The following is a 24,855-nucleotide window of genomic DNA, read 5'->3' on the forward strand; positions in this document are numbered from 1 at the left end:
ATTTATGTGATTGATTGATAAATGGTTTAATAAAGACCATGTGGTCATATATGGTGTTGAATTGTAGCCTTGGTGGCTTAAGTTGGATAAATATGTTAGAGTCCTTAAGTGTTGAATTGAATGGATATGATTACATAGACAAGGTTAGAGATAGAGTCCCAATGTCGACTAAAGAAATGGTCTAAATGGCTTGTGGTTAGAGTCCAATTGCCTAAAAAACTGGCTTGAGGTTAGATTCCACTTGCCTAATACAATGGCTTATGGTTAGAGTCCACTTGCTATATATAAGATGGCTTAAGGTTAGAGTCCACTTGCTATATAAGATGGCAATGGTTAGACTCCACTTGCTATTTAAACATAAGATGGCTTATAGTTAGAGTTCACTTGCTATATAAGATAGCTTGTGGTTAGAGTCCACTTTCCATGCTAGATAAGACGGATTGGGGTTAGAGTCCACTTGCTATATAAGATGAGATGGCTTGAGGTTAGATTCTGTTTGCTTAAAATAACTGAGAAGTTTAAATGTTCTAAACTATAAGGGTGGAAGGTTGGAATCCTTCACTCCATGTCTCATGATCTAGTGCTTCAAAGATGTATTCTAAGTCTTGCCCCCTTTTTCAGTATGCTATACAACTATATATATTTACATATATGCCCATGTATATATAAATGTGATTGGATATGATGGTTTGACTTGGTTTTGCATGATGACACTATTTTATCCTTATTGCCCACTTCTGTGTTGACATTAAAGTGGTGTGCTTCCATACTTCAGAAGGCATACAGTTCATCGTATTTTATCTTATATTATACAGTTGTTTTAGACTTGGTCTTTGGCTATTGGTAGGGGTATGTCCCGATATATTATAGACTTTGGATTTGTAGAGGCTTTGTGGATGACTGTGGACTTAGGTATGTTTGTTTAGTATGTTGATATTAATAGATTGATCAGACACTTCTTAAGTGATGATTGTTAGTATTGTTTCCACTATCTTGTTAAATGATCAGAGTTCATCCAAAACTTGTGGATTGATGTGATGGTTAGGTTAGGTTACGGGGTGATCTCAGTCCTTATTGGGCTTAATATGCCTATACGACAAGGCCCAATTTTGGGTCGTGTCACTATGATTCTATCATAGGGTTTTTTCATGCTCTGAATCATGTGGGATCAAGGGATAGCCTTGACTTCTAGTATTGGGCATACACCGGTGTACACCCTAAGAAAAATAAATAAGTAAAACCAACAACCTCAACAAACTCTGTAAATTAATCCATAACCGTGCTCCTTAATAAAAATGCCAAAATTTAATGTTGCTCAGTTTATACCTCCAAAGAAAGCACAATATGGTCGCTGTCAAATATAGTCACCCAACAGAGGTTGGGGTCAAACCCACAAGTAATAGGATGAATATCTTTCACGAATTTGTTGAGGAAAGCTAGACAAATGCAGAAAAGTAAATGAGGGGATTTGGTGAGAACAATATACAGAGTAAAAAGTCTCAGTCGACCTTTTGGGTTAACATAAATTTAAGATGAATACTAGGACTGTGTTCCCCCTGATTTCCTAACTTTGTAGATTTATCGTTCTCCATTGAACTATTCCAATATCTTGTATATAGAATTGATAAGATATATCACCAACCATCTTGTGAATGCCTTTGGAGAATTTCACCCTATACTCTTAGAGTGTCGCCTTACTAACCCTTATCCTAGGTCCCAAATTAACTATTATTTTTAGAGTGACAACTTAATTATATGAGGGTTGGTAGCCGTAAATTACTGGTGTGATCTTCTATTCCTAATCTCTACCTTTTTTATGAAGTAAGTGTTGAATACAAATGGTTCTCAACATTAGCCATCATTAGTAAAACAATCAAACTGAAGAAAATAACAATACATGCAAGAATATTAATTAAGAACACTTTGCACTTCCTATCCTTTGTTATACGATCAGGGTTCCGTAACCCTAGTTAGGTGGTTTAGCCACTCATGTTTGAAAGAACATCCATATAATTCTTTAAAGAAATCATACAGATAATCTTACAATAATTTAAGAAAAAAACCAAAATCTCTAATTATTAATCAATCGTAAAAACCTTAAACAATGGGTTCCAAGGTCAAAAGTCTAATCTTACAATCAATATAATGTTGTGAATGTAAAGAGTGTGTAAACTAATACAAAAACATCAAGAGGGTATTTCTAGAATACATTAAAGCTCTAAGAATCCTAACCAAAATGAATGGGAAAAACTGGGTTGGTGACCACTTACAGACCCACTACGGGCCATAAGTGGTACTTACGAATCCCTAAGAGGGTCGTAAGTGTCAGAATACTCAGCAAGTTAAAGGATGCTACTCATAATGGTATTTATAAGGGGCATAAGTGGTACTTACGCCCCGTAAGTGACCCCCTCATAACTATCAAACCATTCATCAAACTTCATATTCTCAGAACATGATTCCTCTGATACTTATGTGGCCTCTTACGATGGCTGTAGGTGCCACCTATGGCCCATAAGTAGTCCCGCAAGTAGGGTGTTCCACAAAATTCAACTCTTTTTCTTATCTTAAGCTCTGATGAGTGATGATTTTACCACTCATTTTTACTCAATATTCGTGCACATTACCGTGATTTGAATGAATAAATTAAACATAATTATGATTAAATGCACTAATATCCATATTTGCATGCACATAGTTGATGAGATAGAAAGATGTGAATTGGAGCATAAAAGTGATCAAAAAAAGGCAAGAAAGTGCAGCTAAAGACATGGAACAGAAATGGCCTTAGTTACCACGGTCACGGTCTGAGGACCGCAATTGCAGCCAGTCAAGAAGGTCAACTTACCGTGGTCACATGAGCTGATCGCGATCGCGGCCAATCCTTTGTGATCGCGGTATAGCGAAAAAGAGCAGCCCAAGGACAGAAATGTTAATTAACGTTGTTGATCCCAACTTTGACAAAAAGAAGACTCAAACCATATTATTGGACATATTTTATCTTCCCCAATTTAAAACATTGTTCTAGGGTTTGTAGCCTCCATTCTTGGAGAAGAAAATATTGTATAAATTTTGGGTAATGAATATTTTGGAGTCACTTCCAAGAAAAATATTAGTGAACTCCCGTTGAAGATTTGTTGGAATTCATAGGTTGAAATAACATTCACTTAAATTTTTTAAAATCGAATCAATGGAGAAGTTGGTAAAATCTTTACTTATTTACCTTATGAGTAGCTAGTTTTTCCTCTTGTGATTATGCTAGAATAGGGCATAAATATGTGTGAGATATGACTTGTTTGTGCATTTGCTAATGTGTGATGTTGGATTCTATTATGGCTTGAGTAAGTTGGTTGGGACTTGTGGGTGAAAGCCCTAAATACCCAAATGGGTTTGATGGATGAAGATCCCAAACATATGAAAGCTCAAACCTACCTTGAAAAAGGGGTTTGGGTGAAATTTAGGAACTCATATCATCTTTGAAAGAGGGATGTGGGAACCAAGGTAATAGTAGACAATTTATAAGCATGGTTGACTAATTTTTCACTATCTTAGTTAAGGGTGATTGTGAGGTTGACTATAATTTAGGCACCATCCTATAAATAGGGGTGTTTAATTGAGGTATTAGGTGGTTTTGATCGAAGAACCCATTATCTACTCAAAAGGGTCAGTGAGTGACACCCTTGGGGTTTTGTTGACAAACTAGCCTTAAGGATTTCTAACCTAGTCTACTACATCACCAACACTTAGAATTTGCATCTAGTTATCTCACACTCATGCATATTTTGCCCCTAGGAAAGCATAATCGCAAGATTCATGCCTAATTTCCTAGACTAATTATTCATGGCCCCGAATTAATACTAGAAAATTCCAAAAAGAAATACTAAGTGTGATACCTTTCAACCCCCCCCATTTTTATATTTTTGTACTATTGGTTTGAATTTATCGAGTATCTATTATTTTAAACTAATTTAATCACTACTTACATTGTTACTCGTGAATTTGACCACGACTCTAACATTGGATAAATATATTGACAACGATCACCTTGAACTTAAATTGATGTGTAAGTTGAGCATTATCTAAAATGGCACTATTGCCGGGGAACAATTTGGCGTATTGAGTTAGTTTGGAATTTTAGCTTACTTGCTTGAATTCAAACTTTTATATAATTGTTCATGATTTTCTTTTGTTTTTTGTGTTAGGTAGATTTTTGTTTTTGTTTTACTTTTCTCTATGGCATCTTTTGACAAATATGATTTTTGTAGTTGGAAGTCCTATCTTGATGATCCATGTCCATATTATAACGGATCACACTTTGAAAGAGATTGCACATATGTTTCTCAGAAAGAGATAAAAACACCATCTCGATCCTATTAGGGGTATGCTTGTTCTTTGTGTGGTTGTTATTATGGACATTGGATTGATTTCCCAAATGCCCCTTACCCTTATTATTCTAATCAAGTTGATAGTTCTTTTAATGAATTTTATAGGCCTTATGATGAGGCAAAGGAAGAGCAACATACCAGACCTAATAGTTTTGAAGCAATGCTTCAAACTATTTTGGATTGGGTAACTACAACAAGGGAGAATGTGCCAGACATATGCCAATCCAATGAGGTATTTAGAAGGGAGATTGTCAAGATAGAAGAATTGGGTATAGAGATAAAACTTGCAAATACCACTACCTTGACCATTTCCTAAGAGAAGGCTAATTAAGAAGAGAAACCAAGATATGATGATAAGATTGGTCGTGAATAATCCCCAATGATTTCCTGATCAACCGAATCAAATGATGTGGAAGATTTCCTAATAAAAGAAATGGTACTAGAGTCAAAATAAAATTCAAAGCTAATTTCGTATGAAGACTCTAGTTCATTTCGGGGTGAAAGTGCTATGGAGGAGGAAATTCTAGAATTAAGGGCTCAACCTTATTCAAACAACTTTTCAACATTATTCTAAGAGGATGTGATGAGAATTTATCTACCTCCATCAAATGGTAGATTGTGAGGAGAAGGAGTACAATCCCTACATTATGGGATTTGACAATCCAAGTGAGCACGTGGAAACACCACCTTCAATGGAAAAGGACTTCTACTTTCGATGTGCAACTAGTGGCTTTTTGATGTCCTCACCTTACCCAAGGAGCCAAATCCAAAATTCAATGTAAAATTGGGTATTAGGTTTAAGTCTTCAAAATAGAGAGATCGAAGATCCCTCGTTATTTTCTCAATTCTTCAAAGTTTTATCTTGGAAGATATGAATCTTCTGTTCCTTTTCTGCTCATTGCATAATGAATAAAAGTTGGGAGGAAGATTCAAATCATCAAAGTGAAAGCATAAAATAAAATGGAGGAGGTGTCATGCTAAGACGTTAAACTAAGTGCTTGATGGGAGGCACCCCATCAAGCCATGAAAAGTCGCTCGTATCTTTTTATTTTATGCATGATAGAGTAGATTTTATTTTTGCATTTGTTCATGAATAATCCATGAAAATACGGTGCTAGGAGAAATCTTGATTGAAATCCAAAAAGGGAGTTATGAAAGTGGTATGTTTAACTAAAAAGAGAAGTGTGGAGACCTAGATTTTTGTCTCAGTTACTGTGATTGCGGTCCATTCCATCATGATTGCAGAGGCCACATGACGGTGATCACAGAACTAGGACCATGATCACGGTTACATCAGGTTAAATGACCATCCGACTGCCATTTCTTCACGTGCACCTTTCTCAAATTCTCTCAAATTTTTGGCATTGTGTAGAGTATCCAAGTGCCACTTCAATCCATTTGCATCATATTACTTGGTATGTTGTCTCAATTCCCTTGTTTTTAATGTAATTACATGCTTAAAACTTGTAGTTTAGGAAAAGGCCTGAAATATTATTTTTATTACAAAATACATGCTTGTTGATGATTATTATTGCAGTTAGCTACTGTTGTTGGTGTACACACTAATGGGGAAGTCTTTAGTACCCAAATTTAGACCTTAAATGGTTAAAATTAATATTTACACCATGTATTCGATTCAATGCCCCAATGAGATCTATGAGAATTACTTCAAGTTTGGGGCTATGATCATGCATCCCAGGCTTAATTTCATTTTTATTGATGTTTATGTGCCTAGTTGGAATAAAAACTTGAGGTTAAAATTATGTGTTTTGAGAGATATGAAGACTATCGACTATGGTCTTAGGTACCACGATCACAGTACCTATGATTCCAATTACGGCATCACGATCGCAGTTATTGCTCCTCGATCTCCATATCTGAGGATAGTTTTTGCAGCTACCAAAATTCTTGCACATCTATTTCTCACCCTAGAACTTGTTATAACACTTCCACATGAGGTTGATTGATCAATATAGCATAATTTTGGATATTATTGTGCTAATGATGGTTGTCATGCATTGCATACAGGTACTAAGGTACAAGAATGGAAGATTTTGATAACTCAGATTCATGGCCACTCAATGCTAGAACCTCTACTGTGCTGACTTGCCTAGGATAAAGCTGCTTTCTGAGAGGGGTATCATCTTGGACAAAGTGGAGGAGAAGCTCCCAGTTTTCTATGCCAGACTCACTGCTACCAGGTGAAGGTGCTTTGCCCCGTACCCATTCCATGCTAATGAGCAGTGGGTATGTGAGTTCTACATGAACCTCAGCGTAGTTTCTCTCACAACCCAATGATGACAATATGGGGTAAGCAAGTGAACTTCTGAGTAGAGCAGATCAATGAGGTCTATGGTCTCCCTGATGCTGAAATAGCGTAGTTCCATGCAAAAGCATGCAAGCCAGGGACCTAGAAGGCGAACATTTTATGTCCTAACAAAGAGGTTTCCTGGGCCACACCAATAAAGACATTATGATGAATTTGGTCCAGGCTTTGGCTGAATATTATCTATAGTAGAGTATTACTGTGCACTCATATGACCATTGTCACAGACTTGAGAGCTCGGATAGTGGCTTGTATTTTATCTGGCGTTGCACTCAATGTGGGAGAGATTGTTCTTTCAGAGTGGAGGTACTTCAAGAACCATGCTGGTACACATCTTCTCTTCCCGTCCCTTATTACTGAGCTATGTAGGAGAGCACAGGTGGAGAAGAATGATGCAGATACATGGGTACCCCTGGGTCCCCACATCTTCCCACTAAAATTTTGAGGTGAGGGTGCACCAGGTCAGAGCATGAAAAGAAAGATGGACTCAGGCAAGTTGACCCAGGAGGGCACATATTTTCATAGACCTTAATCAGCCAACCCCTTCTATGAAATTGCAGGTCAGATATGGAAGGTTAGGAAGTTAGTGTCTACATTGCCTCAGGGACTAGGAGAGTCCTCCACCACTCACCATTAATATGTAGCTTGATTGGATTATGACTTATACCGGGAGGAGCAAAAGAAGCAGAAAGCCACTGTTGGTAGGTTAGAGAGAGCCTACTCAGCATTAGCTAGATCATACTGAAACCTCAGGGACTCTTATGAGAAGATAAAGAAGCAGGAAAAGAAGAAGGACAAATTCTTTAGCAAGATGTGGATAGGTATAAAGGTCCTGTGGAAGATCCTAAAACCCCGTGATAGATTGCCTTCTCCTCAGGTGGAGAGTGATGATGAGGCCTCTACGGAATGGTTAACTGATGAAGTCATTGGTGATGATACAAATTCAGCAGGTGAGGAGTGCTCATGATGAAAATTCATGGAGACCCCTCTTATTCTTGCGACACCTCATTCATTTTAGTCGGGTGTGCCTCTGGATTTGTATTGTTTTGGAGATGTGTTGCTGGATATTTCTTTTTTTGCTATTTTGGGATAACATTCTGGATACTATTTTAATTTGTTTTTGAGATGCTATATTTGGACACTCTAATGGTGCCCACATTTTTATGGATTATCATGGTTTTTAGTGTTAGTTTTTCTTTTCACTTTAGTTTTATTTTGATTTTGGTGAAGCATGACTAGCTTTGCACTATGATAGATTGACTGATGACATTCTTAAGGGTAAGGCATTGTTTTTGGGTTTTAAGACATAAATGCAGGGGATTTTTAAGTACCCATAGCATAAATGTCATGAATGCGAGGAAAGTCTGAGTACCTGTGGCATTGCCAATTGTAAATTTAGGGTCACATGTACACCATTGGCGAAGTCTGAGAAGCCATATGGTTGGTTTGCCCATTTTGAGCCAAAACGTAAGACTAAGGCTTCAGTTGTATCCATAAGTTGGCAAATTGAGCGTGGTGCTAATGCAAAACAAGCAACCCTCTCCGTCCAAAATTTTTCAAAAGCCAAGGGCATGGACGTGAGCAACTTTGTAATAAAACTTTTTCTCTTTTTATGACTCCGCAAATATTTGACTTGTTAATAGTGATAGATACTCTAATTTTTTTCTCTAATTGGAGGGGCCAATTGATCCTCCTTGGCAAATTTTACATGCCATGAGTGGTGAGTTAGTTTCTTTCATCTCATGTATACTTGTGTATCGAGAACTTATGCCTTTAGTCTTTCAAGGCTAATTTTGATGGTATTTGGTTAGAGTAATGATCTTAGGCCATCCTTGTGATTTTGGAAACCACTTTATCCTAAAAATCCTACCCATGCATAAATGTAATCCTTAGTTACCCACTTTAAGCCTTTGGACCTTTCTTTGGCATATACTTTACACGCCGTGAAACCCTTTTTTATCCTCGTTTGAACCATACCCTCCTTAAACTTGAAAATGCAACTTGAGGCTAAGAGTTTAAGTTGGTGTGGTGAAACGATCTACTTGTGTTAGTGACTAAACTGAAGTCATTGTGCGCTTTTAGGCATAAAGTTTGGGCATAGATAATTGTTGTCTCATGATAAGAGGTAGTGTTTCTTGAGGACATGAAAAACCATTAAGTTGAGGGTGTTGATTAGTGATGATTTTACCGCTCATTTATACTCAACATTCATGCACATTACTATGATTTAAATTAATAAATGAGACACAATTGTGATTGAATGCACTACTATCCACATTTTGCAGGCACACAGTTGATGAAATAGACAGATATGGATTGAAGTATAAAAGTGATAAAAAAGGCAAGAAAGTGTAGCTAAAGACCTAAAATAGAAATGGCCTCAGTAACCACAGTTGTGTGGGATGATCACGGTCGTGGTAGCCACAGTCGCAACCAAGTGTATACGATCGGCATATCAAAAAAAGAGCAGCCCAAGAGCAGAAAGGTCAATTCACGTGGCTGATCCCAACTTTGAAAAAAAGAAGGCTCAAACCCTATTATTGGACGTATTCTATCTTTCCCAATTTTGAATATTGTTCTAGGGTTTGTAGCCTCCAATCGTGGAGAACAAATTATTTTTTAAATTTTGGGTGAAGAATATTTTGGAGTCACTTCTAAGTGAAGAATTAGTAAACTCCTGTTGAAGAATTTTTGGATCTCATAGGTTGAAGTAACATTCACTTAAATTTTATCTTATAAGTATCTAGTTTTTCCTCTTGGGATTATACTAGAATAGGGTGAAAATATGTGCGATATGTGACTTGTTTGTGCATTTTCTTATTTGTGATGTTGGATTCAATTATTGCTTGAGTAACTTGGTTGGGACTTATGGGTGAAAGCCCCAAATACCCAAATGGGTTTGATGGATGAAGATCCTAAACTCTTGAAAGCTCAAACCTTCCTTGAAATATGGGTTTGGGTGAACTTTATGAATCCACATCATCCTTGAAAGAGGGATATGAGAACCAAGGCAATAGTAGACAATTTATAAGCATAGTTGACTATTTTTTCACTATCTTAGACATAAGGGTGATTGTGAAATTGACTATACTTTCGGCACCATTCTAGAAGTAGGGGTGTTTGATTGAGGTATTAAGTGGTTTTGATCGAAGCACTCATTAGGTACTCAAAATGGTCAATGAGTGACACCCTTGGGGTTTTATTGACAAACTAGCTTCAAGGATTTCTAACCTATCCTACTACATCACCAACACTTAGAATTTGCATCAAGTTATCTTACACTCATGCATATGTTGCCCCTAGGAAAGCATAATCCCAAGATCCATGCCTAATTGCCTAGACTCTAGTTATTGGTGGCCCCGAATTAATACTAGAAAATCCCAAAAAGAAATATTAAGTGTGATACCTTTCAACCCCCCATTTTTATCTTTTTGTACTATTGGTTTGAATTTAGGTATTACCTATAATTTTAAACTAATTTAATCGCACTTACATTATTCCTCGTGGATTTGACCCCGACTTTAAAGTTGGGTAATATATTGATGACGATCGCCTTGCACTTAGATTGACGTATAAGTTCAGTGTTATCAAGCTCCAAAAGCTATTTTCATGCAAAATAGACATAAAAACATATCATATCTAATAAAACGAGCCTAAGTAGTTGTGTATTTTTGGTTCTTAGGCATCATAAGTTTTGTGAAACCATGGCACATCATTTGTCCATATTCTCTAGTGGAAATATGAGCAGATTACCATGGACGTTGTTAGTGGTTTTCCTTGAACTTTCCATGTCTCCATTGGTATTTTGGTCATTATTGATCGTTTGACAAAAATGGCATATTTCATTCCTAATCTGATTTCCTTCAGTGCTAAGAGGTTAGCCCCTATCTATGTTTGTTTCTGTTTGCATGGTGTACCTATATCTATTATTTTAGACTGGGTCCAGCGTTCACTTCTAGCATTTAGAGAGCTTTTTAAGAGAAATTGGGTACTTTTTAGAATGAATTAGGTACTCAGGTGGATCTCATTACAGCCTTTCATCCTAGACTAATGGGGAGTCAGATAGACTATTTAAGTTCTTAAGGATATGTTCCAATCATGTGTTATGGATTTGGGAGGTTTGTGGGAGTAGCACATAGCTTTGGCAAGGTTTGCATATAGCAATATCATTTGAGTATTAAGATTGTGCCTTTTGATGCTTTATATGGTAGGCGATGTCCTTCTACAATTGGCTAGTTTGAGACCTCTGAGATTAGAACCCTTGGTACAACTCACTTTTGGAGTTGTTGTATAGGTTCATAGAGATCTAGGATAGGTTAAAGGCAGCTCAGAGTACACAGGAGGCTTATGTAGATCATAGACTTTGTGCCTTGAGATTTGAAGTTGGTGATCTAAAATTTCACTTAGTTTTATGTATAAAGGGTGTGATAAGGTTTAGGAAGAAGGAAAAGCTCAGCCCTAGATATATTGGACCCTTTGATATTCGTTACACAGTTGGTGAGGTGGCTTATGAGTTAGCCTTACCCCTAATTTTTGCTTCTGTCCATTCGGTTTTCTATGTTTCTGTGTTGTGATGATACATCCTTAACCCATGCACCTACTTAGATGAGACTCTAATTAGTTGGATGAGCGGTTGACCTTCATGGAGGATCCTGTGCTCATTTTGGCTAGCGATGTCAGGTAGTTGCACAGTAGAGAGATTCTAGTAGCTAAGGTTCAATAGAGTCACCTCCCAGTAGAGTAGGCTTCTTGTGTGAATGATATCGAGATGTGGACTAAATATCCTTACATGTTTGAGGCTTTAGGGATATCCTAATCTTTTAATTTTTCTGACAAAAGTTGTTTTAGTAGAGGATATTGTAATGACCTTACAGGTTATTTTCTACATTTTTGTTCATTTTCATTGATTCAAATTTTCCTATAGCTTCTCTAACTCATTTATGACTACTGGAACCAACAGTTTGGTTATCGATATTTTGTTTGTTTTTAGAGCCAATTCCCTATTTTGAAGTCCTAACTAGATAAAATTGGCAACCGAGCAAAACATTTAGTCAAATGACCTCGTATGCCAATTCTAATAGTTCCAACAACTCCAACACATCAATTTTAGGCTTGGTAGACTCTTGATTTGGGTACTCATCAAGGGATATTGACTGGAAGTTAAGAAAATGGGCTCATGGGTTCGGGACTCACTTTTCATCGAAATGACATCGGATGGAAATTTTGACTGTTCCATTGAGTCCAAAATGTTGAATTTTATAGGGTAATATAGTTCATTGCATATACGGGTTTCAAATAAATCCTGAGGGGTCAATGGAGATTTAGAATTATTCAAAGTCTCAGATGGTGTTGGTGAATCGCTTAAGCTCCCATTGGGTTGCTTAAGTCTCTAGTTAGTTGCTTAAGCTACCTAGTTTAACCAGTAGGTATCGCTTAACCGATGCCTTGGGTGCTTAAGCAATTGCTGCTTAATGGCCAAAGGTTGCTTAAGCGATAGTGCTCAGACTAGGCAAGTGTAGCTAAAATGACACTTGGTCACTTAAATGACTAGTACTTTAGCGGCCCACCGTCCTCTTAAGCAACACTTGGACACTTTGGAATACTATAAATTCCCCACGTAGCCTGATTTCCCTTATTTTCACCCATTTATAAGAATGTAAAACCCTAAAAAGTGTGAAAACTTGGGACAACTATTAGTGGGTGAATTTGGAGTGTTCATAATCTTGAGTAACATATTTCTTCTCTTAATTCTTGGTATGTTTCCATCAATTTCATTGATGAAATTATAATAATTTCCCAAAATACCTAGGATATTGGTGGGTTAATTGTAGCACCATTAATGCTTGGAATTCACCTACTCTTGATGGTAAATGTTCCTTATCATAGAGGGACATATTCTCGGTTTTAAAAGCGTGATTCTGCTAGTGGGCCCATATGAGATTTTTATGTAATTTTGGACCTGAAGCATAAAACTGCAATGTAGGTATCATTTTTTTTGTTTTAATGAGTAGATTGTGATTTTAATAGCGTGTCATCTTGCAAAAGCTTCTCGAAAAGGGAAATCATTGGTTTAGTAGATTTTCTAGCCTTTTTTTAGCATCCAGGTAGGCTAGATTTATCTTCTTTATTTATTGAGATAACTCATAATATAATTATGATAGATATGGAATGAGATTTAGATATTGGTAGTATGATTGGTATAATTAGTATTATTTCAACAGTTTAGTCAATTAAGGAATCATAATTTAGATGGAATTGACTTAGCTACACATAATTTTAATAGAATTGACACCTTAAGGATAATTATGGCCTATTTAACATCTATAAATGAATTTAGATATCTTAACCTAGTTTAGGTTAGAATTTTCTATATGCATGTTATACCATTTGAAATACATGTTTTGGAGTTTGAGGAGATTGGCTACAAGATATTTATGTTAGTTTGGTATTTGAGAATTGGTGCCCATTCCAAGCAAAACACAGAGTTTTATTAATGTTGAGTTACAGTTCAAGTCCTACAATTGATGATGATACTGATGACATGAGTTCTGTTTCAAGTCTGGCTAATGATGATAATAATAATAGTGCTATTGAGATTTGGTTTGAGTCCGGTATTGAGTATTTATTTATGATATGTAATGTTATGGATGGATTCATGGTTATGTATTGATATTCGATAAAGTTATGGCTCTTTGATTATTTATTTTTCTTTTATTGTACCCTCTGAGCTTATGTGGGCCTATATTGAGTTATTTACCTTTCTGCACTTACTAGCTTATGGGGTTCAATCTCATAGTATTAATTATGCCTTATCTCATATTATCTCTGTTCTAGTTATTTATTTATTGTGTTGGAGCTTATTTCTAGGTTTGAAATTTTACCTTGACTTAGCTTATTTATCTTGCATCTTAATCGTATTTATATCATTATTTAGTTCAATAGACCAATGATGCCTACTAAGTAAGCATGGTTTTGGTACTCAAACTACATTACTGTACCTTTTTGGCGCAGATCTGAGTACTAGTAGCTGTCGCTAATGTGATGTTCGTGCTGAATTGATTTCACAAATAGGGTGAGCTCTTAGAGTTGGACTTCCCCTTTTTTCCTACCTGTCTACTCTTTCACTACTTGAGATGGGTTTGTATTGGACGATTTCAGTACTTATGTTTCTTTTATAGTAGCTCTTTTACCGACACTATTAGGTTATGGTACGGTTGTTGATGTTTTATCTACCTTTTAGACTATCATCATTGCCTTATTATTTTTAAAAGTCTTAAATTGTTGATTTTTGTCTTTTAGGCCTTTTCCTACCAAATTAGCCCATTGCTTATAACTCTAGGCTATGGTTTTGCTTATCTACTAGAGGGACATAGTAGGTTTCATCATGAGTCGTAATTTGTATTGTTACATCATGCCCCTTTACTTCTCACTTGTGGTGGACAATCTAATTATCTTATCAGGTCCTTTAAGTTTTTGAAGTTTTGTACTAAAAGTTGATGATTTATAGAAGATTCTGAATGAAAGCTCAAAATCTTCTTCTACTGAAGATATATTTATAAGCCTAAAGTAGAAAATGAAAAACATTAAGCTTACATAATCAAAATGGAGTAAGGAAATCTTTTGTGATATTTTCAAACTATTTATTACTATGGAGGAGAATGTGTGGATAAATGAGGATCTTTTTGAAAATCAACCATTAGCTGAAAAAAGAATGGTTCTACAGAGAGCTTAGGAAGAACTAAAAAAGGTATCTATTTTGAGAAAGAGTTTTGGAAACAAAAGGCTGGTATTCAGTGGTTTACTGAATGTTAGAGAAACACTAAGTTTTTTTTATAACATAGTGAATAGGATAAGAAAAAGGCCGAATCTTCACAAAATTTCTAAAAATGATGGTAGATGGTATGGTGGTGATAAAGAAAGAGTTGCAGAGACAGTGGAGTTTTTTAAAAATCAATTCACTGGTGTTTCTGCAGATGTGGAGCTAACACTTATTGGTAGATCTCTACTGCTATCATTAAAGAAAATAATTTGAGATTTAATGTTTGTCCAATAGAGAAGGAAATTAGAAGAGTGGTATTTGAGCTTAATGGGGACAATTCAAGTGGGCTAGATTATTTCACAAGGCTCTTTTATCACTTATGTTGGGAGATAGTGGGAAAAGACATTGTTAAGGATGTTGTTGCTTTTTTTTGAAGGCTGTACACTTCAAAAATTAATTACTAATACTAATTTTGTATTACTACCTAAAAAGAAAACAATTTTGATTTTTTTTATTTGAGACTAATTAGTTAACTTAATTTCTTGAACAAAGTACTTTTAAGGATTATACATGATAGATTAGAGGATTTGTTGCCTAAACTTATTTCACAGAATCAATCTGGTTTTTTGAAAGAAAGGAGTATCACAGAGAATGCATTGTTGGCACAAGAGATTATTACTAATATCAGGAATAGAGGTAAGCCTGCCAATGTATTCATAAAACTTGACATGAAAAAATCATATAGATAGGGTTGACTGTTACGTCCTAGTGTACACATATGCATAAGGTGTCACCTAAGTAGCAAAGTAGCCTTTAGAAGACAAGTATCAATCCCATAGGGACTTGTACTCAACAATAATATAATTTTAGTATTACTATAGAGATTAAATGAGTGCAAGAGCAACCAATATAATTTGAGATTTGAAAACTTAAAGTAGCCTTAAATAATGCAATAATATAAAGTGTTGGAGATAATAATGCAGAGAAATCTAGATTTAAGGCACTGCGAACAATCCTACTTACCTATGCAATCTTGTTGGTTTAGTTAATTATCTTGGTTGTTGATTCACGATGTTTATATCATAATAGGGAATGGTCATCCTCCACCAATCTATCTAACTTATCCCCATAACTACATCATTGAGCGGGGATATGAGAACTAAGTTAAATATATTTATATTTCATCCCGTATATGAACCAAAGGGGAAGAATTAGGTATATTCCTATCCTAAGTGCAAATTTTTTCAATCCCTCTCCATATAAGATCTCACTCCATACATCCCTCATTCAAATCTATAGTTCCTTCTTCCAAGCTTATAATAGAAATATAGATTTATGATAAGGTTCGTGAATCTATAGAATAGTAAATACAAGGATATATGAACAACCAATAATGATAATCAACATCAACCAACAAAAATATAAGATTAAGTAATCATGTTCTTGGCCTCAACACTAGATGATGGTGTTTAGCCACTTATGGATTTACAAGGAATCACAATGAAGAAATTATGTATAAAAGCACAAAGTAAACTAAAGGAAAGATTAAGAACCGAAGAAAAAGGCTTCTCAAGTATATTTTAGTCACCAAAAGTCGTCCAAAGTGTATACATTAAGATAGAAATGTTTTATTTATACTAGGAACCAAGTGCCCGTTTTGAAGTTTTGGGCATGCCACACTCATACATTGGTGCGATAAGGATGTGGCATGCCCTTATAACTGATGCTCACTAGTTTGCCACATTTTGGTTATGCCTAAGGGCAGAACTCCCTTATCTAAGAGGCTAGAGGGAGTGGCACAACATTTGATGAGTGATGAATTTACCACTTATTTGAACTCTACTTCTGTGCACGCTACTATGATTTGAATGTCTAAATGAGACAACTTTGTGATTAAATGCACTATTTTCCATATTTTGCAGGCATAGATGTTATGAGAAGGAAATATTTAGATGTGAGCTAAAAAGGATCAAAAAGGAGAGAAAAAGTGCAACTAGAAGACTTGAAGCAGAAAGCAGCCTCAATTAGCGCGATAGTAGCCTGTGGTCCGCAATTGCAGCTAGTCAAGACAGGTCAAAGTATTGCGATCATGGTGTCCTTACCACTATTGCGGTATCTACGATCGCGGTAAAGCTTTTGCGATCGATACTACGCGGGAAGTTGCCCAAGGGCAGTTTTGTAATTTCACCCAGTTGTACCCAATTCTTTTTATAGGATTAGGCCCTTTCTCTTTTAGGGAGTTTGACATTTTTCTAGGATTTTATCTTATCCTTAGTCTAGGGTTTTATTTTCTTTGGTGCTTGGAGAAAAATTTCAACTAATCTTGAGATAAGAAGACATTAGAATGGCTCCTAATTGAAGAATTGGCAAATCTCATTGATGATTTATTGGAATTTAAAGTGTGGTTTGCATTCTCTTTATTTTTCAAGAATCTAGTTGATGGTAACCTTTGTCTATTTTTGTTTATTATCTTTATGAGTTGCTAGTTCTTGTAGGCTGTGATGTATTTTTGTAGATTCTAGCTTGTTGATGATGGGTTTCACTATTGGTTGATTTAACTAGTTGGGATTTATGGGTGAAAACCCCAAACACCCAAAATGGATTTGTGGCTGAAAACCCCAAACTCTTGAAAGCTCACATCATCCTTGAAAGAAGGATGTGGGTGAACTTTTGTAACCCATGGCATCCTTGAAAGAGGGTTATGGAGACAAAACAATAATGGACAATAATGGATATAGTTTACTATCTTTTTGCTATCGCAGAAATAAGGGTGCATAGAGAGTAGGCTATATTTTGGGTATCTTCCTAGAAATAGGGATGCCTAATTGAGGTGTTGGGTGGCTTTAAGTGATACACTCGTTAGGTACTCTAACGGGTCAATAAGAGACATCTTTGAAACTTTGTTGACAAACTAGTCTTAAGGACTTTCAACCTAGCCTACCATACAATTAACGATAAGAAATTGAACCAAATCATTATGTCCCCATACATAAATTACCCCTAGGAAAGTATAAGCCCAAGATCCATTTCTAGTTGATTACTCTGTAATTAATCTTAGTCTTGATTTAGTCCTTTAAAAGCCTAAAATTGTCTTACCTCTTTGAAAACATTCAAAAACCCCAAAAATATTTTTATAACATATTTGAACTTAGCAAGTAACTTTAATTTCGAACTTAGTTATTGCCACACACATTGTTCCTCATGGATTTGACCCTGGCTCTTGTTGGATTTATATTGACAACAATCGCCTTTCACTTAAATTGACGTGTAAGTTGAGCATTATCATCCTTGTGCTTGGAATTCCCAAATTTTGTCCATGTTTGTTGCATTCATTTGGCTTTGAGTTCCTCACTTTGTGGTTGCCTTTGCACTTCAAATTCAGCTTGGGTAGCACCACATCATAAAGTTTAACATCTTACAAGGTTTCCTATATCATTAAACACCACAAATTACTTCTTGAACACTATAAAATCCAACAAGATCAACTAGAACAACACATAGCTCAAGTTAGTAACACTAGTTTACTCGTCTAAACTCTACGTGAACATTTTTATTCCGAACTTGTTTTAACAAACCTTGAAAATAATATACAAGTAGTTTAACACTTAGATGTTCAATTTTATGAATATCAACTCGTTATGCACACAAGAAGTCCTCAAAACCAGGCTAAATACACAGAGATTATGACACTTAAGTGCATAAATCCATCTAAGATCACCACCTCATACTTAAAGCCTTGTCCTCGAACAACTCTTTATATTAAGAACCATCTATAAGAAAGACTCCAATATTACTACTACACATAATACACTCAATCTATCACTACATGACTACACAAATAGAAAGTTCCACCCTAAGCATGTCATATACATTTGAAAACTTGTGAACACTACTTCAAAACACTTTAACCTTATAAATTGACTCAACCAAGTTGGAAAAATCATGCATATTACTCAATCAAAAGATCATATAAGTCAACTAACTATTATCAAACATGCACGCACCACAAAGAGAGTTATCCGTATTCACTCACAGAGATGTAATTTATCACAAGAGTACGAGAATCAAATTTCGCTCACTCTCACAAGGAATTAACATACCACATAAGCATAAACATAGGGTTGACCTTAGTGTAGTACTCCACTAATATCAGAATATTAAAAGTAAAGATCATATAAGACTTCACGGGTTGTAATGTAGGCTAAGGAATGGGTAGGAAAAAGTCTGGCAAGTAATAATGACTATCTTCCCTAAATGCTTTAATGCATCCCATTTGTTATTCAATTCCTCTCTAATCAACCAAGTTCTCACCACTTCTATCTTACAACTTTACATTTTTTCCCTATCTCTGTAAGCTAGTTCACATATAGTAAGGGGGAGTACTCTTTGTCACTAAATGATTCAATTTTTGATCAATTTTTCTTTTTTTATTACATTACTCCCCACCCCATTACATAAAATATTTTTTAACACCAACAACTACTATTTTGGGGCTTCATATTTGACTCAATCCTTCTTACATTGTACAGTCCTTAATCACATGATTTTTCAACTAAAACTGTTAGGAGATTTGGATCAAATTATAATCGACCAAAGAAGGGGAATATGCTACATATAAGGATACCAAAGAATAGTCTATAGGCTCATAGAGGTTTAACTAAGATCATGAAATAAGGTAAATAGAAACAGAAGCTATGGAATATGCCTATCAAAGAAATGTCTATATCATCTCCAAACCTAATACTCTTTATTTCTTTGCACACACATTATACATGTTTTAGACATCAAAATGCAACAAGGAATACAACAAAAACCTCATATCAAATACAGCACATGCCCAAATCAAGTAGGATCATTATAGATTCCAAATCAAGCAATAGCATGAATTAAAAATTAAGCCAACATCGCACAAGAGTCATAAAAATAAGACTAGATGTCTCAAAAGTAGTCATTCACCTCAATCATCATGCTTTCACATCCTAAACAACATGTATAATATAATCATACATAACAACTAGCAAGAATATCTCACTTATTCCTAATACAAAAAATTTAAACTTTACTTCTAAAAATAAAAAGGTGATACTGGGTTCAAAGGGCACCCCTCAAAAAAGAATAAAAAATAAATACAAAGGGGTGGATGAAGTGTGCCTCCACTAGACTGACACCAACTTAGACTAACAAACAAAAAAAAAATCTTTTTCTATTTTTTTAAATTTAGTCAAAACTAGAATTAAAAATAAAACAAAATCATATAGAAGCACTTCACCCTAAAACATAGGATGATTCTCTACCACACTTAAAACCATACTTTTTCCTGATAATATAATTCAAAAGCAAGGATCGAAGTATGCCCTGAGGCCTTTAGGCTTACCTAGTAGCATCTTGAATAATTAATGACCTGTGACCCCACACCCAGTCTTTGCCATACTTCTTAGTTTAGATCTTCAGTACTCAGACTCATCATCAACTTGTAACTCAAAACAATAAAAGAAAATAAATTGATATAAAAGAAAAATAAGAGAAAAAATAGAATCCCTAACTTAACTTGGGTTGCCTCCAAAGTAATATGTGGTGAGTTTATCACTCAATCACACTCATTATTCATGCACATTAATTTGTTATGGATGAATAAATAGACATAATTGTGATGGACTAATATCCACTTCTTACAGACATAGAGTTAAAGGGATGGAAAGATATGGATTGGAGCTCAAAATGATCAAAAAAGAGTAAGAGAGTACAGATGAAGACCTGAATAGAAGAGCCTCAGGTATCGCGTTAGTGATCTACTAACCGCAGTCGTGGCAGTCAAGGATGGTCAATTGATCATGGTCGCAGAGGTAAACCATGATCGCAAAGCCGTGGTCGCAGCCAGACTTGTGCGGTCGCAGCCTAGCAGAGGAGTTCAGCCAAAGAAAAAAACTGTAATTGAACATGTTAATCCCAACTTGACAAAAATGACTCAAACCCTATCATTCAACAAAAAATATGATCTTTCCTAATTTTTAAGTTTAGCTTTAGACTTCATAGCCTTCATTTTTTGGAGAAGAGAATATTGTATAAATTTTGGGTGAAGAATACATTGGATACTTTCTAAGAGGAAGATTTTCTCACTTTCACTATTGATATTACGGGATATCCAAGCTTGATGTAACATTCGCTTAATTCTTCAACAATTTATATAAATGGAGAATATGGGTATATCTATGCATATTTATCTTATGTGTAGCTAAATCTGCCTCTTAGGGTTATGCGTGAATAGGGGTTTAAGTGTGTGTGGCTTATTATTGCTAGAATCTATTTGGTAATTCGTGTTTATGGGTTTTATCATTGCTATGCTACTTTGGGTGGGATTTGATGGGTTAAAGCCCCAAATACCTGCAAGGGTTCGATGGGTGAAAGCTCCAAGCTCTAGAAAGTTCAAGGCTATCTTTGAAAGAAGGGTTTTAGGTGAACTTTAGGAATACATGTCATCCTCAAAAGAGGGATGTGGAGACCAAAGCAATAATAGACAATTATGTGTGTAGTTTGCTAAATTTTCACTATCTTAGACATAAGGGTGAATTTGAGGTTGGCAATGCCATGGTTATTATCCTAGAAATAGGGATGCCTAGATTGAGGTTATGGTTACCTATTGTTGAACACACCTATTAAGTATTTGAAAGAATCAATGGGTGAAAGTTTGGTGTTTTGTTGAAAGACTAGCATCAAAATCCATAACCTAGCCTACCCATATTTGATTTACTAAATTGTTGTTTATTACTAACTCCCATATGTCACTCCCTTAATAATGCATAATCCCGAAATCCATGCATAATTTTTAAAACTCTAATATTCATAGCACCGAATTTATACTAAAAAAATCTAAAAAGAAACCTTAGTGCAGGAACCTATCCCCCATTTTATCTTCTTGTACCATTTGTTTGAATTTAACTTGTATCTATTATTTTGAATTATTTTGATTGCCACTCACATTGTTCCTCGTAGATTCGAACCCAACTCTAAAGTTGGGTAAATATATTGACGAAGACTGCCTTGCACTTAAATTGACGTGTAAGTTGAGTGTTATCAAAAATGGCGGCATTGCTGGAGAACAATTTGGCGTATTAAGTTATTTTGGAATTTTAGTCACTTGCTTGATTTTAAACTTGTAAATATTTGTTTGTGATTTTCTTTTGTAGGTAGCTTTTTATTTTATTTTACTTTCTCAATGGCATCTTCCAACAAATATGATGTTGGTAGTTGGAAGTCCTATATTGATGATCCATGCCCATATTTTGATGTACCACACTTCATGAGAGATGGTGACTATACTTCTTGGAGAGAGATAGATTCACCATCTCAATCCTATAAGGAGTATAGGTGCTCTTTATGTAGTGGTCGATTTGGACATTAGAGTGATGGTCCGCATGCCCCCTCCCCAGATTATACTTACTGAGTTGGTAGTTCTTCTTAGGAGATTGATAGGAATTATTAGGAGAAGAAGAAAGAGAAAGGTATTAAGTCCAATGACTGTGACCCAAGGTTACAAGCTATTTTTGATCGGTTAGATGCAATAGAAGAGGGCCTAGAACACATATATTAGGAATGGAAAAGTGTCAAGAATGAGGTAATAGGCAAAGAAGAAATGCTTAAAACTAACATTACCATGCCCATTACCCAAGAGAAAGTATATCAAGAAGAGAAACTAAGCTATAATGATGATCTTGGTTGAAAAGAATCCTCGGTGGCTTCCCAACAATCTGAATCATACGAGATAGAAGAAGCCAAAACAAAAGAAATGATACTACAGTCAAAAGAAGATTCAATGCAAACCTCATACGATGACTCTAGTTCATTTTGGGGTGACAATGCATTAGAGAAGGCTAACCTAAAATTAGGTGTTGGACCTCGTTCAAGCCATTTTTCAACATTCGGCTTAAAGGATGTGATGAGGATCCATCCCTTTGAACAAATAGAGGATTGTGAGGAGGCAGAGTCTGACACTTATATTTTAGAGTTTGACATTCCAAGGGAGCACATAGAAACCCATCTATCAAAGAGCAAGGAGTTCAATTTTCGATGTACAAGGAATATGCTATTGATATACACTCCACGGAGCCAATCCATAAGATCAATGTAAAGTTGGGTAAAAGGTTGAAGTCTTCAAATGGTGAGATCGAGGCTTGCTTTTCATTCCCTCACATTTTCCAAGTTTTATATTAGAAAATTTGAATCATCTGTCCCTTTACTGGTCATTGCATATTGAACGAAAACTAGGACCAAGATTTAAATTTTCTAAGTGGAAATATAAAAGAAAGGAGTAAAGGCATTGTGCTATGACGTTAAACATAGTGCTCAATAGGAGGCAACCCATCACGCCATGAAAAATGGCACATATCTTTTTATTTATGCATGCTAGGATAGATTTTAGTTTTTATTTTTGTGCATGCATAATCCCTCAAATGTAGTTCTATGAGGAATTTTGATTGAAGTTAAGAAAGAAACATATGAAATTGGCAAGTTTAGGATGAGCAGGAAATGCAGAAAACCAGGTTGTTTGGTCTCAATTATTGTGACCGCAGTTTGTGCCATCGCATTAACGGAAGCCGCATGACCGCGATAGCGGAATTGGGACTGCAGTTGAATTCAATTCAGTTTAAAAGACCACCCAACTTCCCATTTTCCTCCCCATGATCCTCTCTCAATTCCTTTCACAATCCTCTTCAATTTTCGGCATTCCATTGCATACCCTAGCATCAACTCACCCGTTTGCATCACTTGAATCGGTAAGTGGTCAAAATTTCTCTGGTTTTGATATGGAATTGTATGTTTAGAACTTGTAGTGTAGAAAAAGGCCTAAAATAGTAATTGCATTTCTAATTAAAGTTTGGTTGTAATTTTTGCTGTGGTTGGCTGTTATAGTTGGTGTACACGCTAATGGGGAAATCTTGAGTACCAAAGTTTGAGCTTTAAAAGGTTAAAGTAATCATGTACCCCATATGTTTGATCGAATGCCCCAATGTGGGTAGTTTGATTTCTTTCAGATTTAGGGGTTGTAATCACACACTATAGGCTTGACTTTATTGATCATAATGCTACCATGCCTAGTTAAAATGAGGAATTGGGATTAAAATTGCATTTTGAACACTGTACAGAAACTATCATACCGAGTATCAGGTACTGCGATCGCGGTCAGCGCTTTGCGATTGCCATACCTGAGAGCAAATTTTGGCATATGTCAAAATTTCTACACACCCTTAACGACTCCCAAAACCACCCATAACACTACCACATGAGTTTATCTGATTGGTCTGGCATGTTGTTGGTGTAATAACACTAATATTGGCCTGAGTTGACATTGATTATAGGTTCTAAGCTTCATAGTGGGAGATTACGACCACATCCAATTCATGGTCCCAAAATGCCAAAGATAGTACAACAATGACATCCTAAGACCCAAATTATTATTGGAGAGAGACGTCTGCGTCGATGGAGTCCCAGAACAATATTTGGGATTTTTTGATAGGGTTGTTTCTTCTGGGTAGATATACTTTGTCCCAGATCCTTATGAGGCAAAAGATCAATGGGTGCAGGAGTTTTATGTAAATTATAGCGCTATCTCTCTTACAAACCCAGTAATAAAGATTCGGGGAAGGTATGTGAATTTTAGAGTTCAGTAGGTTAATAAAGTGCATGTACTACAGGATGCTGACATGGCATACTTCGAAGAAAAGGGCCACGGCCAGGAACCTAGATGGCCAGTATTTTTTTGGCCTAAACAGAGAGGTTTCATGGGCTGCTACCTAAAGAGGGATCTCCACACATAAATTATCAGCAGAGGGAAAAATCTGGTTGCATATTATCTGCAGCAGAGTCTTACTATGTACCCACATAATGTTTGTGACCGAGTTTTGAGCTCACATAGTATTCTACCTGATGACTGGCATTGATCTAAATATGGGACAGATTGTACTTGAAGAATGGAGATAATACAAGATTTAGGGTGGTACACTTCTACCCTTCCCTTCTATTATTACTGAATTGTGTAGAAAAGCAGGGGTGAAAGAGTATCCTATAGATACCTAGGTGACACTAAGTCCCCGCATTGCTCTACTCAAAATAAAGGGTGAAGGTTCACCTGTGCACAACAAGAAACAAAAAGTTGACTCAAACAAGTCAAAAACTGAGGAGCCTGAATCATATAGTCAATCCACTACTAGGCCTCAGAGAGCTATTAGCTGGTTTGCCTCAAGGAATAGGGGAGCCATCCACTAGGAGTCAATCATATGAATTTATTGTTGATTATGAGAATAATGCCTCGAATCTGGTAAACAGAATGCTACACGGTGCTCATGACCCCGAAGGACCACAAGCTAACCCATGACTCATATCCGTACCTG

The sequence above is a fragment of the Capsicum annuum genome, chromosome 12, assembly GCF_002878395.1.
Source record: "Capsicum annuum cultivar UCD-10X-F1 chromosome 12, UCD10Xv1.1, whole genome shotgun sequence".
Classification (NCBI taxonomy): Eukaryota; Viridiplantae; Streptophyta; class Magnoliopsida; order Solanales; family Solanaceae; genus Capsicum; species Capsicum annuum.